Source organism: Alexandromys fortis, unplaced genomic scaffold (genome assembly GCF_014885135.2).
Source record: "Alexandromys fortis isolate MF-2015 unplaced genomic scaffold, M_Fortis_MF-2015_v1.1 scaffold_51, whole genome shotgun sequence".
NCBI classification, from domain to species: Eukaryota; Metazoa; Chordata; class Mammalia; order Rodentia; family Cricetidae; genus Alexandromys; species Alexandromys fortis.
The window spans coordinates 3,113,509-3,138,526 of record NW_026067925.1 but is presented as its reverse complement, the minus strand read 5'-3'; the positions used below and the strand labels follow the sequence as shown (position 1 = coordinate 3,138,526).

Below are 25,018 nucleotides of genomic sequence, written 5' to 3'. Positions count from 1 at the left end.
TCTGCTCTGATTTCAACCACTTCATCCCTTCCTGTTCATATCTCAGAACCAAGAATACAATGCAAAGACTTTGATGACATCTAATAAACATGGACTAATGAGTCAGAAGAACCCATGGCCACCTGCTCCCTGGGTCTTAAGGGAGAATAGGGGGCTTCAGCTGAATATGTGGTCATTTCCTTTCCTTTTAATTTCCCAAGCTCATCTGTGGGCTGTGCTCTCTGCTCTGCTGGGGTGACACAGATGTGACAGATGGTACTCTCTTGGCCAAAGAGCTCATTTGGAAACAGAGCAGGGGCTGTAGTTTTTCCTATAAAAGTCTTATAAATCACTTGTACACATTTGGGCAGGAATGTTGTGACACAAGAGCAATAAATTCTATCCTATAGATTTATCAGTTGAAAATCATATATATAATGTATATGTGTGTATACTCTTTTCATATATTTCAGTGAATCATAAGTATTTCCTTTAGAGTTGGGTCTAAACAGAACATCGACAAAAATGTTGATGGTATTCTATAAGATAAAGATTTCTATCTGAAGGAGGAATAAACACGTATTAACCAGTAAATTAAGATTTTAAAGCTTTCCATATTGAAAGGATTTTAACAAGTTTAGACTTAAGCATCTATGATAATCTAAGGATGGTATCTATAGCTATAAAAGGAGTAGGCCACCATTTATGGATGCATCAAGAAATGTATAGATGAAAAGAAAGTTTTTGATTAATAAAAAGAAAGAAAGGGGTTATTCTTATCATTAAGAAAGCATCTAGGCCGGGTGGTGGTGGCGCACGCCTTTAATCCCAGCACTCGGGAGGCAGAGGCAGGTGGATCTCTGAGTTCGAGGCCAGCCTGGTCTACAAGAGCTAGTTCCAGGACAGGAACCAAAAGCTACGGAGAAACCCTGTCTCGAAAATTTTAAAAAAAAAAAAAAAAAAAAGAAAAGAAAAGAAAACATCTAGTGTATAGCTGAGCAGGAACAGACAAGCTCCAAAAGTGAAGTTTAACACTAGCAATGTGAAGTTCATCTTCAGTTTCCTGATCACACGACCCTTTCCTCTCTTTGTATAGCAGAGTTATAAATTATATACGTGTATAATATATATGTATATATGTGTGTGTGTGTTCCTCAAAGAACACATAAATATTGCCTAAGAAAGGCAAAATGCCATCAATAATCATCTGTACCCCATGACTACACCTACTTAGATCACAAGTTGTAAACTTTTTAGATTTATTGATATGAAAATCACTCAATGAAATAGTATACTCCTTAGTACTATTTAAGTTCAATGATAGAGTCACAGATATCTTCAGATTGAAATAAACCTTAGGCTGCCTTGTCTGACTTTCTAGCAATGCTTTCATAATCTCTAGATGGCTGAGTCCTTTCCTGACCCATCAGTCACTTACATCAAAATCTTCAGTTGCCCCAGACAGCATCCTTTCTAAAAGGGCTGCTGAAAACATTAACTGTAAGAAGCCTCTCAGTTGTGTGAATGTAGTCTACCATTACTTTTGTTTGTTTTTCGCCTAAGAAGAACACAAGGCTTGGTGCCCATTTAAAATTTCCCCCATCTTTTCATACCATGAACATGACCAGGTCAGGTCTAAATGTTTACCTGTGGTTTACATAAGGCCCCTAAAGACTCAAACAAGAAAACACTAATGAATGGACTCGGGATGTAATTCAGGACAGCTCAGTGGCAATAGTGCTTGCTGGGAAAGCTCAAAGACCTAAATTTGATCTTCAGCACCCTTGTAAATAAAAAAAAGAAAGAAAGAAAAACAAAAAGAAAGGCCAGATAAGTAGTGCAGACTTGTAATTATCCCAGTGCCCAGTGTGGAAGATCACAGTGGGAGAGAAGCCCTAGGTGTCACCTGCCTAGCCTGTTGGGTGAGACTCGGACTCCAATGTGCATGCATGCACACATGCACACATATGTACACTCATTCATACACCTCTGCACCCTCAGTGTGAACATACATATGCATGCACACACACCTAAAGGAGATATTGGTAAAAATGACAATACACTTAAAACATTACACGGATTGTAAGTGTGTTCCCCCATTTTTAATAATTGAAAACATGCTATTGCTTTGCCACAAGTTCTATCCCCAAGACGGGACCGCCCCCGAGCTCTGCAGTATCCCTTATAAATTGTAGCATACATAATCACTTTCTTATCGGCAGCTCTCTTGGATGCATGCCAAGTCTTGAAGGTCTCCTGTTTTGTTTTGTTTTTAAAAAATAGCATCGCATATGGAAATAAAGAGGGTAACAGCAAAGTAGAGTAGAAAATAAAATAGGAGTGCTTGGTCCTTAACCTGCGCTGCAGCCTCCTCATTATTGTTCCTACCAAGACACAAGAGTTTTATTTGTGCTAATGTCCATGCCATTTACAACAAGTAAGGCTTAATGAACTGTAGCATATGGGGATTATCTTAGGGGAAAAACTGTCTTTTAAAGTAGTAAATGATCAGCAGAGTAAGGAATATATACTGATTTATTTTTCACTAATTGCATAACTGATTAGGCATAAGTAGTGCCCCTTAAATCATCGGCTTTTGCTCTTCATTAACTGCAAGAAAGGGAAACTTGAAATATTACCTGAAAGGAAATTGAAGATTTATCTGTGCACTTTCCTTCCTTCCTTCCTTCCTTCCTTCCTTCCTTCCTTCCTTCCTTCCTTCCATCATCCCTCCCTCAATCCCTCTCTTCCTCTGTCCCTTCCTCCTTTCTTTTCTTTTTTCTTTCTTCTTTTCTTTTTTTGTTTTTGGTTTGGGACAGAGAGTAGCAAGGTTTTGATATGTAGCCCAGGCAAGCCTGGGACTCAAGGTCCTCCTGCCTTGGCCTTCCAAGTTCTAAGCATATAGTCACCTTATCTGTGCCTTTACATTATTTATGACTCCACTGACACTGTCCTTCTAGTGATATGAAAAGCTATAATGATCCCTGAATATAACAAGCAACATAAAACAACTTGCTTTATTGGTTACTATTACTCTTGTTATTTTATCATTACTTGTGGGTGATCCCTATTTGTATTCATGCTGAAAGGCAACTCAAAAATGAGGGGTTGATAAATTATTTGCATATATGACCAGTCCTATAATAATGGGTAGAATGACTATCAGGTTAGGTATTTGAGTCCATGATTTTAGCTTTTCTGGGCAAAGGGTGGGCAGTGGTGAGAATCTGCTGTGTTAACTCTTTTAGCTTCCTTTGGTTTGGTAACTCCAAGATAACATACGGGAGAGCGGTCGCCTCATCTTCAGTTATGCGTGCTCTCGCCTTCAGCAAGGCGCTTGGTTCTTCTTTTTCTTCCCCTGAAAACTCTGGCAATTCTTGGATGACTCTAGGTTGATCCATTCTGAAAAACAGCCTTGCCGGTCAGGATTCTTAAAATGCGTCCAAAGGTGAAGAGAAAGCAGGTAAGATGCTTGCTGGTAACAAATTTCAAAAACTTCTTGCTTTCCATGATTCTGAAATGATTATGCTCTGAGTTGGCTGAAGCAAGACTGTCAGGTTTTAATAAGGTAAACAGAAATGAACAATTCTGGGAAAGAAGCTGTCAAGTCAAAAATCAAAACGGAGCTCCGTGGTTTCTGCCGAGAAAACTGTCATTCAAATCTCCAGGAGCATCACTGAAACTTACTGGGGAGGAAAGACCATTGGAGACTCGCCAGTGTTTTATAAAATACAGTAAAACCTTATTTTATTTTAGTTCTCCCAGCTCAGCAACTAAGGTCCAGAATTCCCCTTGGGCCTTTTCTCAATTGAGGGGGGGGGGGGCAAAGGTTTATTTCTGTGCACATACGCAGATGAGAATTTTTCACCCAGGAACCTTTGTCAGTAGAGTCACACAGAATTTCTTTGCTGAAGAGATCAGGGAGACCAAATGATCCCGCAGAAAAGAAGCCAACCTTCAGCTAGCATCACGGTGTCTTGGTCTTGCATGCCCAGCCCAAGTATACAAAAACCGGTCTACATTCTCTGGATGCTGAAGAGTCTGATTCCTATGAGAGATGTCTGCATTCACAAAGGAAAGAAAGGGGGGATAATAATGACTAACGCAGTATGTGGAAGAGAAAACAAATCCAAACGTTGGATATTTTACACTGAATTCATTCAAAATTTTATGATTAGCTAAACTCACTTTTGACCATTGGGTTCAGCTTGCCTTTAATTTCTCCAGCCTCAATTACTCAAAACAAAAGGAGCCTGGTTCTGTGTGCGCGTGTGCGTGCGTGCAGACGTGCCTGCGAATGTGTGTGTGTGTGTTTCTGCCTTCTTCACATTTTCACATTTTGAGTCCATCTAAAAGGGAGATCTGAAGGCATGAGTGGGTTTTGCGGGCCAAGAGAATGGTGAATTTCTTCTCTACATGATAAGCTTTGCATTGGAAGTCTGCTAAACAAAATGTGAAGCGCTGCCCACAAGGTTGTAAATCCCCAGTCTGCAAAGAAGAAGGGAGAAGCAGGGCGAGCGACTGAAGTGTGTGTGTGGCTGCAATGTTTGTGGGTTTGAAGAGAATCAAGAGCTGAGTGAAGCGGAGAAGGAGGGGGTGGCTGGTGTGATTTGTTTGGTGTTCCGAGCCAATAGAAATCCCAGTCTGTGATAATATCCCCACGCAGCGCAGCGCCCAGAGGACTCAGCGCTGTCTCCAGCTCCTTCCACATCTGCAGGCGCGGCCGGGACGCGCTCCGCCCTCTGCGCGCTCCGCTAGGCTCAGTTTGCTCCGCACACACCCGCGCTGCTTCCCGGGTCTCCTGCGGAACCAGGCTGCGGCCGCCCCAGGCGATCCTGTGCACGCCCCGCTGTGGTTCGTGTCAGTCACACAGAGGAGAGCGACAAGGAGACGCACAAGGGACCCCAGGAGGAGGCTTCCATCCAGTCATTGCAGGTAAGTGGCTTGTCACGAGTGATCTGACGCGCACAGGTTTCTGTCTTCTGCCTTCCCAAGGCAACTAAGGTGGATTCACGTCTGTCTGTGGGGCTGGTACGCAGAGAGGCGCGGAGTGAAAGCCCTCCTGAGTTCTCCCGGGTAGTTAGTCACGTTGTTTGTGCATGGCTGTGACCGCCAGGTAGATTAACCTACTGGATTCTGCGTAGGTGGAAAACAGAGACCTTTAAACTCCACCGTGATCTTTCTTTGTAAAATAACACCAGTACCTACAAATTGTCGTGCGGGTACCCCTTGATGATTTTCATTACATCGACGGTGACCCATCGCAAGTCAAGCATCATGGAATAGTTTAGGAAGCAGGTTTTGCATATTGTTCACCTACCTACTACGTTAATGTCTCCCTCTGATCAGGAAACCAAAGCTGACTTGGGCATGGTCTTGATTTCTTAAGCATGTAACCAAGTGGATATATAGCCTCCATGATTGAGCTATCACTGTGCCTTTAGACTCTCTGAAGGAGAAAAGGAAAGAAACAAGGCAGCAATTATAAAACAAACTCGAATTATTCTTACCTTTATACCTTTATTGATGAATTAAAAGCAAGTTTGTCTTTCAGAACCCTGTACGGGATGAGTTCCAAATTCTCTCAATTTTGGTTAAAAACATACAATTTGACCCCAGCACTCAAGAAACTGAGGCAGGAGGATTGTGAGTTCCAGGCCAGCCTGGACTGAATAGTTAAAAATATGAATTGAAGAACTTTACACTAAATATAACTGTTTCCAAGCAATGTCGGTTCGTAGTTCGGTTTTATTTCATCATCAGACTTATAGATTTCTCCCTGTCTATTTTTGAGGTGAAAATTTTGTGTGAGCAGGGGAGACGACAAAACAGCTATTTTCCTGGGGTTTTCTTGCCATCTTTGATTCACAATTTTGAAGTTGGTTATGTAATTTTTTCCCATGTTGATTACTTATGATTAAATTAACATTGCTTAATCAGTTCCATCTTCCCGGAAAAGCCAAAGGGACTGAGTAACTCTGATAAAGGGCTGGTCCTCTTTGGGGCAGGCCTCAAGGGCTGACCTTCGTGGCCCCCATCTTCTGTAAGAAGTGCTTTTCTTGGTGTGGGGAACATACAGAGTAGGGGTCTCTTCAGGATGGCATGCAGGTACAGGTAACCAGGTGCCTTAGCTAAACGGCACTTCTCCGAGTCCGTTCCTAACATTTCCTAGTCGTGCCGACCCATTCATTGGCAGTTCGTAGTTGGCTCGTCCCTCGGTGGCACCTAAGTTTCAGCGCTGTCCTTATCCCACATCTTGTGCCTGGCCAAGCAAGATAAGGAAGTTATAAGAAAGCTACTCACTTTGCATATCACTATGGAGAATGTAAGTGACCCACTTTCTTTTAATCAGATGAATGTGTTCTTTCGTCATTAAGAAGAATGCGTGCATAGCTCTACCATGGATATAGGAAAATATCACATGTTTGCCCTTTGACTAAAGTGAACGATCGCACAGGGCATTTTTTTTAAGGTCATGACAAGCAGTAGATGTGCTGAGTATTGGTGTGGGATGTGAGTGTGTGTGTGTGGGGGAGTGCATATATGGAAATTGGAGGAAAACTCTAGGCAATCACTTCTGTCCTTTCACAGTGGGATCCTGAGCTCAAACTCAGGTTATGAGGCTGGTACAGCTGAGCCAGGCTATAGGCCTGGCAGTTTAATAGGTATTAGGAGCCTTTGTCTGTCTTCCATAGCTCATTTCTTCTCGCCAGTGAACTCTAAAGCCATACTGGGTGTGTTGGTATTGACTAAGTGAGAATCTGAATACATTCACTTTGTATAGTCTGATCCATTCCTGGCTTTTCAAATATAGGTATATTTATGGATAACGGCGGGGGACTATAGGCATATATATGTACACACAGTGCTTTGATTATCTACTGTTTCCTGCTATCAAGTTTATGGAGAGAGGTAGTCCAATATTCATTCTCTCTAAGTCCCCCAATAGTAGCCAGAGCTTTAGATTTCCTCACACCATGTACAGCCTCATTTAAACAAACCATGGGCATTTAAATATTTTAAAATAACTCTAGCTCTAGCTGTTTTAAAATAACTCATAGCTCTCTCTGATTCAAGAGAACGGTGCTGGATCCCGAGTTGAGTCCTGGGTTCGACGGGTGTGAGACGACTGGTCTGCCTGGGTGAAGGGTGAACTGGGAGACACTGCAGGCTCCCAGGCACACTGCAGTTTGTGCTCCAGGGCTGTGACAACATGTGTGCCAGGTGGCAGGCAAGGGCTTAGCGGTAGACCCTGTTAAGCAGTTAGAAGACCCGTAATGAATTATTTCAGCACAAGAAAATGTGCCCGGTATTGGGCTTCTGACAAGTCCCACAAAGGACCAGCATGTAAGATGAATTGCTTAGAAGAGGAAGACATGTAATTATAAATTTGATCTATGGTGGCATCTGCTTCTTCAATTACCTGCGTCTCCTCCTATCACATGACTCTCTTGTCTCTAAGAATCGTACACATGGACTTAATAATGTGTAAAACCAAACCTGCTCACATATCGGGCTAAAAGAAAAAAAAAAGACGTGGTCCTTAGACCATTCATTGCAACACTAACCCACCAATTTGGCATATTTGCCATTGCCGCCACGTCTAGTAGGAAAATCCCCTTGACTGTCCAGCACATCAGCAGGACCAGCCCTTGGTGGGTTATTAATTTGCAGAGATGAGTCCCAGGGCCATGTGGGAGTTAGGAGGGTGGAGAAGGAGATGTTTCACGCCGCAAGAATGTGAAGTGGGATTCTGTGATGGTGGGCAGCCTCCAATGAGAACCAGGAGCCGGAGGGGAAATGAGTCTGTTTCCTCTGATTAGCCTCAAGGATATACATGTGATGAGATGCCCTGAACATTTTCAACACTCTTTTCTGTGGTCCCAGGTACTCCACAGGTGTAGGGTTGAAATAAATGCGGTTGCTGTGCTGACAAGCCTGGGTATAGAAGCCAGAAGGGGGCAGCATGCAAACTCAGAAATAAGTGACACCTCCATGCGCTTACACCAACTTCCCAGTGGCTACAGAATGCCTGTTAAAGCTTCTGTGCCCTTCCCCCTCGGAAAAACACAGTCTCGAGTCTTCTGAAGAGATATGTCACCCAGAGGGGTTGTTTCTAGTTTTGCTTCAGAATTGGAATTGCCTGGCATAAGGAGAGCAGCAAGCTATCACTAATGAGCTCAACTTCTGTTTCTTTTAGCTAGCTTCACCTGTTGACTCCACTCAAGCAATCCTTAGGCTTTTAGGTGATGGAAGAACAGGAAGCCAAATGCAGGGAAGGGCGGAAGAGGAAGAGCGGGGTTCCTTGATGCTTCAAGAATAATATCTGTTTCTGTTTGTTTTTGCTGCTGCTTCATCAGCAGGACTGAACATTATTGTAAGCATGTCTCAAGTGTAAGTTCAAGGCCTCTGCATAATCAGTAACACTTTGGGGAGTGGGGCTTTTAAAAGCAGGGATGTGGAATAGGCAGTTTCAGTGATAGCCAGAGTCTAAGACATGCTAACAAGAGTCAGGCATCTATCTCTAAGAGCTCAGAGATGATTAAACCTAGCCCTTCCCAACTATTGTCAGATTCCTGACTATTGAGATTTATTGCTGTCTTTATCTTCAGAGAAGACTCTGAGAGTACACTCGCTAAATGTTCTCAGAAGAAAGAATGCCTTGCTCTTACAGAGGGTAACTTGCAGTGATGAATTCTAAGTAGTCAGGTGGCCTCACTAGGTGTCAGTTAGCCTTTTAGAGGTGTTAGCCTGGGCAGATCCTGTCTCTCTCCTCTCTTTGGTTCATCCACCATCCAGCTTATTACTGTATGTGAGGGTTTGAGGAGAGGCTCAGATTGGGGCTTTGGAACTCATTCTGGAAATCACAGAGCCGTCTCATTCTGGGAAAGTTATTTGTCTCTGTGAGTGAGAAGGCCTGGGGTCCACTGGGCTAGGGATAGATGCCTCAGAGAAAGGAAAGCCAAGGTAGTTTTGTCAAGAAAGCATGACTTCAAGCCCACAAGGTAGATTACAGGAGGCTTAGGGAGCTGCCTGTGTATGCATGAATGAGACCTTGAAAACATTTAGATCTACGTTTTCCTAGGGCCACTGTACTCTGCTGGATGTTTGGTGCCCTTGAATCAAAGAAAAGAGGGTTTCAAGGACAAAACTCAGGATTCCTTAGTGTCTGGGAGAAGAGTGAGGTCACTGTGTGTCTCCACCCTCCCCCGTGTAAGGCTGCATTGGTTTCTGTCATACTCCTACTTACTGTCTAGAGCTGTGTGTGGTGCCTGGATGCTGGAGCAGCTCTGTGGGAGGGGAGAGATTTATTTGGGGTCTTCATGGAACCAAGTACACTGCTGTAAGAATAGGGTATAGCACGGGAGAGAGAAATGACTAACCCAGAGAAGACTGGGAAATAGGATAAGATTTATCACCTCTCATCCAAGACCCAGAGCCTCAACTGCTGCTTTTTAGTTTACGGTGGCTTAGCACCCCTCGCCCCAACTCCTTTCAGATAATCAAATAAATCATAGCCCATCTCTGTCTCTTTTTTAAAGATTACACTGAAATTTTTTTTTAAAAAAAATACTTATAGTAAGAACATTTTGGTTGGTATAATAACCCTAGTAAGAGGACATACTTGTGGAAACAGTTCACTAAAAAGCTTTTTTTTTCCTGATTTTTTCATGCAAGGGAATTAGAAATGAAGGGAATGCATAGCTTTAGGGAAGTTCTCTAGAGGGGGAGGTTTCACAGAACATGAGGCCAAGAACACAAATACTCTCAAATATGATTCTCATGATGTGGGCTCATGTATGCCCCCAAGCCTACCATTCTCCTCTACTGTAATTTCCTCAGTATCAGAGCAGGTGGGAGGGAAGACATTGGGCAGGCGACCTCCTGACCAATTCATGTGAAACGGTTGGCATTGTCTAGTTGAACTATTTTCTGCCTTAAAAGTAACACCCAGCCTGGTTCTATGGCTGTGATTCAAGGCTGAAAGGAGGCTCATCTCTTTACCAATGAAAACGTGTTTGTCTCCAATGCTTTACCACAGTTATTTGACATTGTGACATGGTCGCCATTATGGTTTCTAATTATAATGGTTGCATTGGGGGAAAACTGATAGATAGACTTATATTTAAAAAGAATCGAATAGCTGTAAAAATGAGATTTTCCCACCAATCATCTCTGCTAGGAATCTAAATGCCATCAGCTTTCCAAGGAAACTTTTTTTCCCCTTATTACTCATTTGAAAACCTACAGTTCATCTAACATTCAGTGATTGCATGCCTCATAACAGATGATAAAAATCACATCAAAACTTCAGGTATTAGTAAGTGTGTTTGTGTAACCATAACATCGAATAGTTAAAAATACAACCATTCTTTCAATCACATAAGCGTATATCTCAGATACCTAGTGAACCTCTTTGCCTACTAACAATAGAATTATATGTGTGCTTGCTTTTTATAGTGATTTAGGTATATATGCAAATGAGTGTATTAGTTACATGCTCATGCTATATTTCATAGACTAAACACATGAAAACATGCTGAGCCTTAAGTCTATTTGAGAGCTGTAGTTGAGCCAGTCTCTAGAACAAGAGCTTGCTTCATGCTTTGGGACCAGATTCTCTACTCAAAAAAGATTACTCAAACTGTTTCCTATGAAACTTTTGCATGACACAGAGGTATGGATTTCAGGTATGTATATCCAAGGCTTCACTCCAACAAAGAATATCAGCCTCTTTGAGCTTCATTTCCTCCTAAACCTTGGAGGAGGCAGACCAGAAATGGTGCTTAGTTTTAGACAACAAAATCATATTAATACTTTCTTGACCTAGAAGAGTGTTATCTAGATATTATGAAAAATGCTTAACCTGGCAAAGTAAGGTGACTTGGTTTCCTTGCTCACATGTTTCCTCGGAAAGCCTCCCGTTTCTCCTGAGTTCAGTTTTCACACAGAAGAAGATAATGCATCCTTGTGCTCCATCCCACCTTGGACTTCAGTTCCACATTCTTGCCTCTGTAAGAACAGCTGTTTCCAATGTGACTTTGCTAAATGCTTTGCAGATACCATGCAGTTTTTACAACAATCCTAGCTATTATTATCATCATCATCCCCATTTTACAGATAGGTTTATCAAGACTTCAGGCTTTCATAATGTCACACAGATGGGATGGATAGATGGCTCTGGTGGTAAGGAATTTACCTTGAGTTCAATCCCTAGAACCCATAGGGCATAGTGTGTTTTTACCTCCATAGTTGAGGAGATAGAAAAACGTAGACCCCTGTGCTTGACAGTTATCCAGCCTCACTTTTTTTGGTAAGCATGCGGCCATTGAGAGATGCTGTCTCAAAAGTCAAGGTGGCTGGCATCTGAAAACCAACACCTGAAGTAGTCTTCTGCCCCCTCCTACACACACGGGAACTAACACACACAAAGGATGTCACTAGTCAAAAAAAAAAAAAAAAGAATGTCACTAGTCAAGCTGCTGCAGACCTTCAGTTTCAAGCCCACCCTCCTTGACCTCCATTCAGGTATCCTAAGTAGGTATTGAGAAAGTGCTACCTACAGAACACTCTGCAAGGATATAGGTTGCCACAGTAATGTAGAGAAGGTTCCTAGAAGAACTCAGTATTATAGGAAAAACCAAAGATATTTGATGGAAATCATAATCCAGAACACTTTGAAGTGTAGTAGGAATTTTGCCTTATTATCAAGGCAGCTTGACAACAGAAGTCTCTTCGTTATAGTAGTCCAAATCTTTTCTTGACTCCACCCTACATTCAGGCTACATACTTCTCCATCCATCTGAGTATGGGTTGTGACTTCCTGTGTGATCATTTGCTTACATCTTCCACTTACTTTCAAATGGTCCTTGAGGACAGAGACTGTTTCTTAGTCAATGTTTTATTTCCCATACCAGGACTGTTACATAACAAACTGTATCTGGTCTGAATCCACTAAAACCCAGCTATACCTAATTTAGAGCTGGGATAGAAGACTGCCCTTCATCTCCTAGGAGATACGGCTTCCAAATTCTTCAAACACACATATCAACCAGAAGCTAAACAAATGACAGACTCCATCATCTACCCTGGCACCAGTCTGTCTGTCCTTCCTTCCTTCCTTCCTTCCTTCCTTCCTTCCTTCCTTCCCTCTCTCCCTCTCTCCCTCCCTCCCTTCTTTCTCTCTTTCTTTCTTTCTTTCTTTCTTTCTTTCTTTCTTTCTTTCTTTCTTTCTTCTTTCCTTCCTTCTTTCTTTTATTTTCTCTCTCCTCTCCCTTTTTCCTTTCCTCTCTCCCCCCTCCCTCCATTCCTCCCTTTCTCTGTCCCTCCTTCCATCCTTCCTTCTCTCCCTCCTTTCTTCCCTCCTTCCTTTCTTTCCTTTCTTTCTTTGCCTTAATTTGCCTAACTTCTTAATGCTTTAAAATGGTTATTTTAGTAAGAAAGTCAAATTAACATAAAAAACCAGTTCTCTTTACAAAGATATCTTACTGCTTAAACATTAGAAATACTAAGTCAATATTCTGACAGATTTTTTTCCCCAAGTGAATGAGCATGTCATAGATGATGTCAAGGCACTGCTGTGGGTTTGTCCTCCAATCCCGGGGGACTATGCAAGTTGATTGTAACAGTTTGGAATACTTGCCCATGATCTGACTTTTCATTGTTTAGTTTGAAAATTAAGAAATTCCTGATGGTAAATAAGAAAGAGATGTCAATGAAAATTTGAGAATAACATTTAATGTTTTCAGATGGAAAACTTTATTTAAGAGAAACTGGAGAATTTAATGAGACTAATTTGTTCTGTAGTATTTTGAGAGGGCAGGTTTTTGTTGTTGATATGCAAGTTTTTGCTATCTAGCTCAGGCTAGACCAGAATTCACAGACCTGGCTCTCTAGTATCAGCTTCTTGGCTACTAGAACTGAGGTGAAAAGCACCATGCCTAACTTAGAGGGCAGGTTTTAAAAAGATTCATTTTTTTCTTTTTTTACTTTAGAAGTCTTATTCTAAATTCAGGAGACACTGTGAGCTAGAATGGGCTCAAACGGGGTAAGAATTGCAACTTGTATTCTCCTGGCCGGTAGGTGAAATAGTCCATCCTAGTAATGAATGCATTGGATAAGCGTAGTGCTAACACAGTTGTGTAGAATCAAAAGCTATTTTGATGTTATATTGATTCATATATCCTAAACCATCACTGACACAACCTCAAAACCATTGTATTCTTTGGTGCTAGCATTATTCAGATGCTTTTATTATTATTTGCATAAATATATGTGCATATCTTTAAATATCCTATATCTTATTATCCTAAAACTATTCTGAGGACTCTTTAGCTTTTAACAGACAGAAAAAGGGGAGGGGGTCATTGTGAAAAAAATGTAAAAACCCCTCTCAAGAGGTTGCAATTATCACTATTGGAAATGTGAGCCGAAAATATTTGCTCTGGAGGTTGGGAATGAAGGGGATCTGGTGACAGGGGCACGCATCTCACCCAGAGTTACGTCTTGGTGGCACCAACCACTATGGAATCTCTGCATGCTCAAAACAAACGGGAATGTAGACAGACTGTCTCTCCTTTGTTTGAATTTTCCTGGCTTGAGTCAGATGGCTAAGTCACAAAAGAAGAGTCCTGTTGGAATACCTCATGACCCATGTCTTTATATTTTTGACATTCGGTCTTCAGCATCAGTAATTTCCTGAAGGATAAGTTAGATGACTCAAGGCCATAGCGGACAGTCCTGAAAAGTGAGTCTGTCTGCATTCAGAGCCCCATGCTGTACCCAAGTGCTGTCTTCATAGCTACATTTCATCTTCTGCTCTGTCACCTTTGAAGGGGCTGTATTATTCTCATCTGTATATCTTCGCTATATCACATTATACCTGAGTCATGATGTCTAATATTTGCCAAGAGAATGAATAAGAAGATACCACATACAGAGGTCATCACTGTTACAGAGTTATCACATTTTTAAAAATACTCAATTGTGGGAAAATTATATAAGAAAAAACTATTTCTGATTTTATTCAATTTAGATCTGAAATATTCCCTCAAAGACCATGTTTCTGAACTGGAAAGGTGTCTCAGTTAAAAACAAAAAAGTCGCAATTATTATTGTTCTTGGCATAGTTGATATTATCATTATGGTTGTTTTAATTATTACTGTTCCTCAACCTTTGGATATTAATGGAATAGTCATTGGAATGGATGGCCGTGGAGGTTTGCTAAAAGAACAGTTCATCACTCTAAGTACTTTGGAACCGAGACTTCAATTTTGTAAACTGAGATAAATAAGTTGGAGTGTTTGGGTCTCAGTTTTATCTTTGAAGTAAAAAGAATAATTATTTGGAAGAAGAGCTAATCAGGCACTCTTCACAGAACCATTGATTCATTCACCAAGTATTTGTGGATCCAGGGCTAGACATGGCAAGAGATCAAAAGATGGACCATGTTTTGAAGGAGCTTAGAGTTCATGAGGAAGGCAAGATGTGTGTGTCAACAATAAGGACATAAGGTGAAGAGTGGAGAGCACTAGGAAAAGAATTGTGCAAATAAAGTCTCCTGAGTTTGGGGGAAGCAAAATGTCCTTTCTAAGGAAGTCTTCAGGGATATTCCTGAAGAACTAGACAGGTCCTACTGTGTGCTGCCGTCATAATTTTCTTTCTGCTTTTGCCTCTTCGTGGCCTGTATCGTGTGTTATAAATTCTAGAGCTTTAGATAGGGATATAACTTATTTAGTCTCCTGGTTTTCTAGCCCTGACAACGCTAACACAGAAGTTTCCTGTTTTTCAAAACTATAAGCTGGTTCATCGTAGAACGAGTGCTCGAATCCAGGCTCCCTCTGGTCTTCCCCCATTCTCTCTCTATGCTCTACTCCCTTACAGGACTCTACTATTAAGGATCCTAGATCAACAGTGCATGAAGTCCTACAGGGCAGTTTTCGCAGAGGTCCAAGGTACCGCCTGCCAGAGGTTTGCCCAAGCTGGGGAGAAGCATTGTGCTTGATGACAGTAGATTTCATAGGAAGTTTTATTGTTTACATAGGATCTTTGCTTTGCACTGTTCATTTCAGCACTAACTCACCTCGGAGCTTGGACTCCCCAAGCCTGAGCTCCAGTGAAACTGCCCCGATCTCATCTAGAAACCCAGCACTGTCTTCATCCGGACTGGGGCTGATGCAGCAGGGGCAGCCGCTGCTGCTCCCTCATGGAGTTTCAGGCACTGTAGTGAGTCTGGGATTCCCTAAGTGAGAGCAATGACTCTCCTCCTCCCTTCTGTTTGGACTAAAGGATTTGTATGGCTTTAGGATGGATTATCTCCGTGATACAAGTGCTCAAGCTGTCTCCCACTCCCAAAGCACTGTCTCCTATAGTCCAAACGCCTTATTTGGGCTGGCTTATTTGATCATACTTAGAATTCCTTTAGCTAGCAGATGAAACCTCTGGACAGGACTCAGGAAAGAAATGAGTCTGTCAGAGTCTACCCCTACTTGTTAGTGGAAGGTCACTCTCTGGATAGAAGCACTCTGTTCTTCTTAGATAGCCATGCTGGTAGAATGTTCCTACCTCCTCTCTCCCCATTTTATTCCTGGAAGCACATACACCAAAGCCAGACACCCCCTAGGAAAGGATCCCCAATACGCAGTGGACACACTCTTCAACCACTTTCTATTGGATGATGAGTAGAAGGGTGGGTAGGTAGGAAGGTGAGTGGCCAGACAGATAGATTGCCTGGGGGAGATGCTGCAGTCCAGTGTCCCCAGATGGCTATGACACCCTGCAGGTAGATGGACTTTTCACAGGGGTGCAGGTATCATCCTCTGAAGGGAGAAGTAGACAATTGAGTCTAGAAGAGGAAGCAGCCAAGAGTGGAGGAAGGATCAAGCAGAGTGTGTCCCATATTTCATGGTGACTTTTTTCACACTTAGCATTCACTTCCCGTCAAGGGGACATGCCATTACATAGAGAAACATGGGCGTGGAAAAATAGAAGGACTAATACCAAGTTTTATTTTTATAGAAATGGGGAACAAACGTTTTCTGTTCTATTCTTGGAGCTGAATGAGACAGCACTGCGAATGACTGACGTGCGCATCGGCACCATATGGATTTGTACAAAGGGGAGGAAATAATCCCCAGTTGTAAAAATATCTTTGGTCTTCATCCGGGTGATATGTGCCCACATGGTCCAGTCAGGTGGTTTTGTTATAAGAGATTATTCCTGGGCTAATAGAGAAATGTCTTTTTATGGTGGCTGTACGTTTTCCCAGATTATTATTATAGCATGCAAAATCTCACAACTTCAGACATTCGAAAGATCAAAGGCAGGGAGGCCACTGAGGCCTCCACACTCCCCACACACCAGCACCATAGTTTGGCTACTAGAAATGCTGTCTGCGGCGACACGAAAGTGTACTTCTATAATCGCCACACAGTGCCGTGAAAGCTGATCTGCATTCCTAATTCTCGCAGCCGATATTGCCTTTGTTTCTTGGTGGCAGTAAAATTCAGATTGTCTCCATATGATGAAAACATTGGCCCACTGAGGCTTGGGGCTCTAGAACTGATATTAACTGCTCTGGGGTTGGACTGATTTTCTGTTTCGAACGACAGCCAAAGCTATCAAATAAACCCAGTGATATTTATTAGGGTGGCTTCTGAATATACAGTGTGGTTCGTGACAGAGGCTAATCTTGCAAAGGGAAGGGAGAAAATGTGTTCCATCTGCACAGCCCCCTCTGTAGCTGGCACGGGGTAGATATTTAAACCATGTTCTGCGGGTGCTCAAAAAACTTAACGTGTGTAGATTGGAAGTAAGGCTCTCTGTGGAAACGTGACAGAGTCATTGATGGTGCCAACACATTGGGCACTAGTTTAGAATGCAAGCCTTTTAGTCAAAGTTCTGATTTGAGCACGTTTCAGCAATTCTTCCTGAGTTTCTGAGTGTGCCAGGTACTAGAAATATAAAGTGAATAGGATATAGCCCAACCTTGCAGTGGCTCCCTGCTCGCTTGTGAAAACACACAAGTGAATAAAATAGCAAGTTAAACGGCGTAGGAAGAGCTGTAGGTATAGCCCCGTGGTCGAATGCAGAGAGCAGGCTGCAAAAGTGACCCTTGAGGCTCAAGCCTGCAAATCATTGGGGTGGTGCGGTTGCCCCCAACTCTAAGCACTGATAGGTCACAGAGCCCTTGTGGGAGTGGGACTGCATGCCAAAGTGGCGCGTGAAAAGCAGTAAGGTAAACTGCCGAAGAGATGAAGTGTGGATACTGTGATGCTGAGGCCGATGAGCTGGCTTTGTTCTCCAGCAAGGCCCTCGCCTGCTTGACAAACCTCGCGGAGGGAAACCAGTGACTCCAGTTCTCATTTTCATCCTCTTCCCATTCGGCTTGTTCACAGGTTGTCTGGACTGTTTTGGTGGTGGGGGTGGCTGCGGTGGCCACACATGCAATGCGCGCGCGTGTGTGTGTGTGTGTGTGTGTGTGTGTGTGTACCACACACATGCAGGTGTCTGCAGAAGCCAGATGAGGGCACCATGTTCCCCAGAGCTGCATGCCAAGCCCTGGCTGTTGTCTTTTTCTGTACTCTAGAGCCAAAGGCCTTCGTTTTGACTTTTGATTTTCTTCTTGGAGTCCTATAATTACAATCATAAAAATCCAAAGATTATTGGAATCCAAGCAAGTCACATTCAGGTATAGTTCTTGAGAAAAATGTGCTTCGAGGAACTCTGCCATAGTCAAGTCCCCATGCTCTTTGTTTCCTGTTCCATGTCTGGCACTGGCTGGCTTTTAGTGTAGAAGGAAGGAGGGCAGAGCAGGTGTGGTGTGTCCAGCCTCCATGTCCTTGAACACCAGCCAGGACGGAGGATTGGGAAAGTGACTGCCCAGAGGTCAGATTCCTATTTTTTTTCTCCTCTTCTCCTCCACATATGTACAAGGAGCTAACCAAATGTTTGTTTTTCTATCAAAGCACAAGTTTGGGTACAACTACGTGACTGGTGGCAACTGAGTAGAAATCCTATTTCATAACAAGGCCTTCCCTGGGTGCTTTAAACTGCTCTCAACAGCATGTTAAAAACAGATCATTTATCCTGTAAGACCAGGCTGGTGCACAGAAATGACCTTTGGTAAGGAGCAAGTGGGACTATCAAGGTTAGGATGGGTCCCTGAAGAAACACAGTGGGCCTCCCGAACACAAGTACGTTTCCCTTCAAGGTGAATAATGCATGAAATGATTCATTGATTCAGCATTCAGTGTTATTCTGAAGGGAAGAAAGACCATCTCTCAACAGAATTCAGAAACCCCAATGCCATAGTAACAGGTAGAGCAAAGCCAGTGTCTATTGTTCAGTAAGCTCCGCCAACAGCGCTAATGACGACCGTGACCGCCACAACTAATTTGGTGCGTATCATGCCAGGAACCAAGGTAAATCTTTCAGCTGTATTGCAGACTGTGAGCAAGCAGTGTTAGTTACCCTTGTTCCTCAGAAGCAGGGTGTCAAGTCGTCTGCCCTTCATCCAAAGGTAGCCCTGTGTCTACAAATGCCAGAACACTTGCTCTTGGCCTTCATGCTACTCTCTGAACCAGGCTCAGTATTAAATGCTAAATATGATCTTATTTACTTTTCGAAGCAACTCAAAGAGCCAGCTCTTATTATTACAAATAAAGTCCAAAGCCACACTGCCAACAGTGAGGAGCTGGCATTCCGATCAGGTTTCCTGTGCTCTCTGACCATTTGCTAGCCCTGCTCCAGACAGCTCTAGAATGCACTGCTTGGTCCCAGGGTTGCCTTCCCAATGGGTTTTCTGGAGTCTAAAATTCTTTAATGGGGAATAGTACTTTTGTTCCATAAGTCAGAATATGATTTTGAAGAAAATGTATTATCAGGATATTTAAAAATCAACCCAGAAGTAAGCCAAATTGCCTAGGTTTGCACAGGATAGGGGACACAAAGGAAATGGTGACATTGAAGGGACAGGGCATAACTCTGAGATGGCAAAAATATCAAGAAAAGGAGCCTGGGAGTGGGTGAAGTGAATGCCCACTTTGTCCATGCCTACAGTGTGGGCTAGGCTGCCATTCATATGCTGACATCTGTGTATGAACTAGATTTAGAATTCCAGAGAGTGGTAGTCCCTAAAGTTCTGGTAAAAAGTTACGTGCTAATTAGCCCATGCCCACTTTGTTTATTTTTTGTTTTGTTTGGGTTTGGTCTCTGATTTCTGGTTTTGGATTTATTAGATTTATTGCTGCTTTCTGGAAATGTTCTACCCATGCAGGATTGTCCTGCCAATCATTCTAAATTCCAGAGAGGATTTTCCAGTGAACGCTTCTCGTCCTCTTAGATTCCCATCCAACATCCTTCCCAAGTTTATTTCCAGGAAAAGAGAGACGAAAGAACAAATCAATTCTTGCCCTTCCAGGTTCTTGCCAGCTGTGTTTGCTAAGCATTTCTTCTGCATACAGGACTTCTGTCCCATGCAGCAGCTGGCTGCCCTCTGCCCACGATGCCCGCTGAGTACGGTATGTGCACTGCCCCTGGTGAGGAGCTCGGGTTCTGGGAATCAAGCTGGTGAGACGCCTCTCAAAACTAGGGTGATCGTAATATTTATCATCCCAACTAGATGGCTTTCAGGGCATGGAGGGGCTGCTATTAATAAACTGCCTGGGATAACCGGCAGAGCTGGCGCTATCGCAGGGCACACAAGGACATGTGATAAGTCAATAATGCAGGGACAGCCCTCCAGTAACAGTCTTGGTCCAATCACATAGGTTATTGTACAGATTCTGAGGACAATCATGTCCACTCATGCATGAGAATTGGGGACAGACTGTGTTCTTGATGTCCCTGACTAGGGGAAGATCTACTAATGATTCCCCAAGAAATCTCACAGTTCATAGAAAATCCACATATGACTTGGAGACATTAGCGCAGCAACAGCACCAACCCATTCTCTTGAGACCTTTTCCACGACAGATGCTTTCCTCATTGGTTTTGTTCATCATTTCTTTAATCCCCACCTAATCCCACACGTGAGCTCTTAGGTGAATTTACCCAGGGTATCCCCGCATATATCCAGTGAAGACAGAGTTAGTTTCCAAATGTATGGTTTTGAAGGCTGAGCATAGACAGAATCGTGCTCTGCAGAGAACACAAGGGCCGTGTCATGGGAAAGGACCCGACTGTCCATGACCACAAGTCCCTTTCTCCATCTTGTCCCTGCTGGTGAACACAGAAGGGAAGAAAGCTTACCAAATAGGGGACAGTTGAGATGAGCCTTGACGGACACTCAGAGGGGTGGGTGGAGACAGGAGACGGACTCGCTGTCAAGTCTCATGGCTTGGTATTTGGGTCAGGAGAGCAAATTTCTTCCTGCCAGCACTGGGAAGCAGAGACTTAGGAGGTTGTACTACCTAGTTCCACAACAGAGAACAGGAGGGGGCCTAAGTCCACAGCATCTTTGAGACACATGGATGCTCATCCACAGAGCTGTTCCTGTGGAAAGTTTCTGTCACCCTTCAGAATACTGAACTGTCCACATCACTGAGAAACATGTCAAGAAAAATACCAGCAAATTCTAATCTCCAGGCAATATGAAACACAGAAGCTCCACCCATACCAGTTGTTTACTTATTCAAGACACACTTTCATCTCTCCCAGGCCCACATATCCTCAGACGCGCTAAGTAGCCAGGATGACCTTATGGTCCTTCTTCCTCCACCTCCCAAGTACTGCAGTTCCCAGCTCCCCCCACCAAGCCTGGTTTGCATAGTGCTGAGACTCGAATCCAGGGCCTCTTTCGATCACTCAGTCCACTGAGCCACATCCCCTGGCCCTGGTTATGTGAATTTTAAAGACAGTTGAAAAGCATCATTTTCATTACTAAGTTTTAAAGCTTAAATAGTATGCCAATCTTTCTGAAAAGTAATGTTTATCTTCAAAGTGCCCGAAAAGCTGCCTTAGGATTCTCCCTCATGCTCCCCATGGGTCCAGATGAAACGATTACGAGATTCTCTCCTATCATGTGAACAGAGTTTACAAATTAATTAGAGCTCAGAATTCTACCTTTATTTCCTCTAGAAATCATGGATGAGTTATAGTAATGTTCCATTCCAGATGAGATTTAATTTAAAAAGCCATCTCAAGTTGTAGCATACATCTATGACCTTATTATTTGAAGGGAGATTTATAAGTGTGAGGCCAGCCTGAACTACAAAGCAAGGCCCTCTCTCAAAACAAATGAGCAAATAAACAAACAATGCCATCCTAATCATTCTTTCTGTACTGGATACACCTATCTACAGATTACTCAAAAGTATTCCTGGTTCCAGTATCAAGATGGCCCATTTCTCAGCTGTAGCCTCAGTATGTTCTTCCTGTTGTATCCTGGAATCCAGTCTCCTATCATCCACCTTTATATCTTTTTACTAAAGCTGTATAATTTTATAGCCTGATTTTTTAAAAAAAAATATAGTCCAAACATTTTAAAAACAAACTTTATCCTGTAGTAGAGTTTAGAACCTAATTTACTTTTCATCCCAAGCATCATAAGTAGCACGATTCCTTGCAAGAAATCCAAAAATTACGTTTCCAGGGAAGGCCCTGAACCTACTAGTTTGGATACTGAAATGTTTCCAAAGCTGCTAGATGACCTAAAAGGCCCCTGTCTGTTGTGTGTGCATATACATGTACACACATCATGATCATGGCTTATGAGCAGTCTTTCCCAGATCATTAGGAAATTTACCAGACTTAGTTGAAATAAGAACCGGAAAACGTTGGAAGTGGAAGATGTCAGGAAGAAAGAACAAAGGAATCAAGAGAAAATTTTATCTATAAACAGTGTAAGTTTTGTTTTGTTTTACTTTGTTTTTTTTTCTCGTACACTCATGGGGCAGTAAGGTTGAGTCACGCATTCAATCTTTCTTGCTAGATGTTCAATAATTTATCTGAGCATATCTCCAAGCAACATCTCTCTCAGACAAGTAACTATATTTCCTTCGGGTAATTCATTCAGTGAGGACAGAATGAGTCCTCTCTGTACTGGTTACTCTGCAAAGCCCTGGGAAGATACTAGTGGACGGGAAATGTGTGGTCCATGCTCTCATACAGCCAGTGCCAGTGCGGAGCTGGAAAGTAAATGTCTGTACTGAAAATATTGTTAGCTACTCTGTAGAACAGAGCAAAAATGGCCAGAGAACTCTCCTGGAGCAGATGTCAGTTAAGAAGCCAGTGCCCTGGCAGGGTGGAACATACCTATAATCCCAAGCATTTGGGAGGTAGAGGTGGGAGAACCTTAAGTTTAAGGCCAGCCCAAGCTACTTAGGAAATTCCAGGGCACCCTGGATTGCATAGTGAGACTTCATCGCAAAATGTTAGCAATAAAATGGCTGAGCACAGCAAAATGAAGTGCCTTCAATAACAGAAATATACAGAAAGCAAGGTGGCTCTGTGGGAAAAGCTGGTGACTTGACTTCGATCCCTGGGAAATCCACAGTGAAAAAGGAAGAACTGAGTCCCCAGTTTGTCCTCTGACCCCCCCACACGAACGCTATAGCATGTGCATACCTATGCTTGCACACAAAATAAATAAACATGTAATAAAATATCATTTCAAATTAGCATTCTTGAAATGCAGACCTCTGATACTTCTCCGCACACAGAACACTGTCACTGAATAGAAACTCTTGGGCACTGAGAGGAAAACCTTTCTCCATTTTACTGCATGCACGCGTCTTTAAGCCCTGACCGCGGTGCCAACCCAGCCCCTTCCCTTGACCCAGCATTGCATTCTTCTGTGTTCTTCCTGCTCTCTGCCCTGGCCTTCCCCTCCCCCACCCAACATCCGCCTGTTGAAATCCTACCCATCTTTCCAGGCCCAGCTTAAAGGCCACCTGTTCCAGCAAGCTTCTTCCTCTGCCAGAATTTTTCTTTCCTGCCTCCCTCCTGCCCAAGGACTTTGCACCTCCTTCAGAATGCCTACTACACTCCGCCTTGAACCATGCCCATTTATGTACATCACCGTGCTGAGCCGGTCCAGCTTGCTAAAGGTCAGCGGGTAGGCAATTACAACGCTCTGATCCCGGCGATACCACGTAGAAAGAATCACCTCCAAGCAAATTCACAGGTGCTGGGGCATGACTGCGAAGAAACAGGGAAGTAGAGAGTAGGGTTAGAAGTAAAACATAGGAATTAAGCCATTAACTACAGTCCAAGACCGTTCTGGTTTGTTTTGACTCTTTCAAGAGAAGGAATCAAATTCTCAGGCGTTTTCTTGCAGTGGATTTTCATAACTGCACAAATTTATTAACCTTTTATTGAGGCTTTTCAGCTAAATTATAGGGGCGTGTGCATTGGGAAGAGCACAAGGTACATAGACTTCTATAATGTGTGAGGTGTCAAGCAGGTAATACACCCCCTCCTGCTGATGAGGAGAGGGATTTAGGCTGCTTTATTTATTTCAGATCTTCATTTATCCCGGTTCACATTTATTTCTGAGACACTAGCATCATTTTGTAGAGGAGTAATTGTCTAGTCGGAAATATAGGTTTAGATACTGGCTACACTTTTAATATCACACATCAGTCAATACTCCCTCCCCTTATCCAAGACAAAAGCTTTTCTCTTAAATGAATAAATAAACAAGTCAACGGGTCTGTGACTGCTCTGACTTCCTGTAGATGTGTAAAATGCAGAGCTGGTTGGGAGTTAAAAACAAAGTGGTGTTGCATTATATACGGATAGGAATGTTTAGGAGAATTGTTTTGTTAGGCAGTTTTGTTACCGTGCCAGCATTATAATTTACCTACACATCACTGGATGCGGTGCTTTCATGGTAACCAGAAATAAAACGTCCCTATAACATCCACATAGTACATTACAGTAACTGGCTTTTTAATAAGTAGGAGTACCCTCTAAAATAATGATTAAAGGTACAATGTAGTGGCTACATAGACCAGCAAGATGGATACTTCCTCTTGCCATCAAGTACTTTTCACTGTCCAAAACGGAAATGTTATAGTTTTGAAAATATTCACTTTCTTCTTGAGAATCTCATAGACGTAGACAATGAAAGATGATCATATCAATCTTCTCTTCACCCCCAATGACAAGATGATCCGTCCAAACTCTGCCTTTTTTTTTTAAGTAGCCCAGTATGTCTGGTTAGTGCTACCTATATGTGCATGGATATGGGGCCACGCACTAAAGTGGGAGACTCCTCCAAGTGCTCACACCCCCACAAAACAAATTTCCCTCCCCCAGGTGATATCACCTGCCCATAGTTTCTCAACAAGGAGTCGGGCCTGAAGAGCATCATCCCATCAAAGGCAGAATCTTGGCTCTCTTGATCTTCTTCTGTAGGTCTAGTGTAGGTTATTGACCATAATCACTGTACATTCATGCACACAATAGCCGTGCCATGTCTGAGAAATAGCATGTCAAAGGACTCCTCCCTGCCCTCTAACTCTTGCCTTATTCCCATCTCCTCTTCCATGCTGTCCCCTTAGTCTTGGCGGGCTGGAGGAAGACTTATATCTGGAAAAAATGTTAGGCCTCTTTGTTTCATCTCACCACAACCAGGAGGGACACAACCGGTTCCCAGTCTGACAGGATGCAGTCACTAGGCAACAGGAGTGTCTCAGCGTCATCATCATCTCTGGAACTACTGCTGCATCCCTCGGTAGTCTGCCATTTTGGGTGGCACCGTTACGTGGTTCATGACTGTACTTTTGTACACCCATCTGCTAACGAGGTGAATTTCCCAGTATCTTTGCAACAACAATTACAGGCCACTCTTTCAGAATCTCTGCTACCAAAGTGACCATTAATAGTGGCCAGAATTTAAACATTCCCCAAAGCAGACATTCATCCAATAAATTAGCAATTTCGGTAGGGAAATCGCTCTTAACCCAGTGGGGCAGCACTGAAAAATAGTGCAGAATGCATCTCTTACACTCATTACTGCCTAGAAGTGAGAAAATTCAGATATTGCCCTTCTTCATCTGTCAGTCATTGGGGGAATAATGACCTTGGGAGGAC

General features: G+C 42.9%; 1 protein-coding gene across 1 annotated transcript in view; it reads left to right on the top strand.

Annotated features, from left to right (window-relative positions):
• The first annotated feature begins 4,653 nt into the window (after positions 1-4,653).
• Grem2 (gremlin 2, DAN family BMP antagonist) overlaps positions 4,654-25,018 on the top strand; it is a 95,658-nt gene continuing 75,293 nt past the window's right edge. The window contains exon 1 of the mRNA XM_050143020.1: positions 4,654-4,914. The gene's annotated coding sequence lies outside the window, so the exon portion shown is untranslated. The remainder of the gene's footprint in view (positions 4,915-25,018) is intronic.